Source organism: Brassica oleracea, chromosome C5 (genome assembly GCF_000695525.1).
Source record: "Brassica oleracea var. oleracea cultivar TO1000 chromosome C5, BOL, whole genome shotgun sequence".
NCBI classification, from domain to species: domain Eukaryota; kingdom Viridiplantae; phylum Streptophyta; class Magnoliopsida; order Brassicales; family Brassicaceae; genus Brassica; species Brassica oleracea.
The window spans coordinates 28415578-28418079 of record NC_027752.1 but is presented as its reverse complement, the minus strand read 5'-3'; the positions used below and the strand labels follow the sequence as shown (position 1 = coordinate 28418079).

The window sequence follows — 2502 nt, the reverse complement described above, 5'->3', positions numbered from 1 at the left end:
TTATATTTCTTGCATTTGTGGTGGCAACTGAAATGACTTTTTTTGTTGGCCTATGCATCACTTTGGCATGAATGAACTTCATGTAGAAGAAGACATTGAGCAGGAAAGGTCTCATGTGCGTGTCTGTTCTTTGCTTCCATGACTCCCTGTTGGGTCTTTTCGCTGCTTCACCGCGTGATCTTCGAGTCCACGCAGCTTGTACAATAAGACTCCTAAACAATCCATCAAAAATGTATCTTTAAGTTACCCAAGAGATAAAGAAACAAGCTTTGAAGAGAATAACTCTCAAGCATCAATGGCAGATGCATATAAGTGTTTATGGCAATAGAATGTGAGACAGAGGCACAAACCAAGAAAGGCCACATTTTTATTCACATCAAGGGCGACATGCAAACAAGAACTGAGTGGTTGTGTACAGAACACAGTGGTTGTGTACAGATAAGGCAATAAGCTCAACATACAAACAAGAACACACACTAAGCTACGAAAACAAGAACGGAAGAACAATTACAGACAACAAGTAAAGGTGACTGCTTTACCTTAATGAACAAGAAGCTCAATATACAGACAAAAACACACTCTAAGCTACAAAAACAGAAAAGCACCGGTGGTTGTGTACAGACATAAGGGTTTACCTTGTTGACAATAGGAGATGAGATAATGGTGGAATGAGTTGGCCGAGTCATACTTGTGTCGAAGGGGACGAATGATCAAGTTAATGAGACCAAGCAAGACATCTTCACCGAGCAGATGGAGAATGAGTGAGACAGTAATTGATCGGATAAGGCTCCCTCGGAGACTCTCGATTCACCCACGTCACGTGTTAAGTTTTTGCTTCTGCAAAAGTACAAAATTCAATTCCATTTTTTTTTCTCTTTTTTCACACAAAATTCAATTCCAATATTTGCACCAAAACGCTATACAATGATCATTAGCTAAGCTCTCTATTAAGAAAAAATAGGAACCTTTGTTAACGTCAAATCAATAAAACCCAAATTTGAAAGGCTTTTGTTTTTCAGGAGATAATTAACCAGATGACAAAATTAATTGGATTACCAAAGATTCATGACTTACAGATTCAAAGGTTATCTTTTAAAGAGATTTAGAGATCTCCAATGATGATTGTGTGGTTTACGATTCGCTACAGAAGTAGTTGGAGAAGGTGAGGGAGGTGATCGCAGACCTGAGGTAGAGATGACGGAGAAAGTGCAGGCAGAGGTGGACGTGACGAAGAGGATGACAATTTAGGGTTATCTAGGTGAATCAGAATATGATTGAGATGAAGCATCTGTTTTCTCCCATATTGAGAAAAAGAGAAGTTCTATTAAAAAAAATATATTAGACAGGGTGTTTTGTGTACATTTGCTTGATAGATGTATTGTTCTAATAATTACAAAATTATAAGAGTTAGTCTAGTAATAACATGAATGATTAGAGTCATTACAAGTCATTTCTCATAAAAGAATCATCAATGCTTAAGATCATATGGACCCAATTTATGCTTCTAGTTTTCTATTTGAGAGATATAACTAACCAGTGGAGACACCACAGCTCAAGAGGCTCATTTGCTTGAGAGGAGCATTAGGATCGATCTTGACGACGCAAGCCGAGTCCAAGACGGTGTATTCAGTGAACGTGGATGTGTTAAGGAAGTGATAAACGCGTTGCTTCTGGCTCGAACCACCGTCTTTGTTTGTGGTGGTTGAGAATCTCGTCCCTCCATCGTTAACCATCAGTCTTTTCATTGGATCCACTTTATATCTCTCACAGAGATTACTTACTCCATTCGTACACACTCTACATTCACCACATTCTCCATTGAAAGTGGGAATCACATAGTCTCCTTCTTTCACATCTTTCACTCCTCCTACACTTTCAACTATCCTATTATACTTCCAAAACAAAACAAAAAGAACAAAACTTAGGTTACCTTTAAATTCACCCCACTCTTAAAGACCAATTAAAGTGTCACGTAGATTATTAATTAAAAAACATTAAATTAAATAAAAAATAGCTAAAAAAAAATAAAAATGTTAATTTTAACGACGCTAACGCAGCTATACCCTAAACCTTAAATTCTAAACCCTAAACCATAAATTATAAACCCAAATCCAAACCCCTAAACCTAAACCCTATACCCTACACCATAATCCTAGACCCTAAACCCAAATTATATACCTTAAACCCAAAAAATAGACTATAAACCTAAACCCTATACTATAAACCCAAGTCTTAGACCCTAAACCCAAACCGTAAACCTTAACCCAAACCCTATAGCATCTAAGTTTGGGGTTTGGGCTTAGGGTTTACCGTTTGGGTTTGGGGTCTAGGATTTGAGTTTTAGGTATAGGTTTTGGGTTTAGGATTTACGATTTGGGTTTAGGATTTAACGTTTGGATTTATGGTTAAAGTTTTGGGTTTAGGGTATATAATTTGGGTTTAGGGTATAGAGTTTAGGTTTATAGTCTAGTTTTTGGGTTTAGGGTATATAATTTGGGTTTA

At 37.1% G+C, this 2502-nt stretch overlaps 1 pseudogene; it reads right to left on the bottom strand.

Annotated features, from left to right (window-relative positions):
* LOC106344911 overlaps positions 1–2502 on the bottom strand; it is a 9564-nt pseudogene that overhangs the window by 4670 nt on the left and 2392 nt on the right.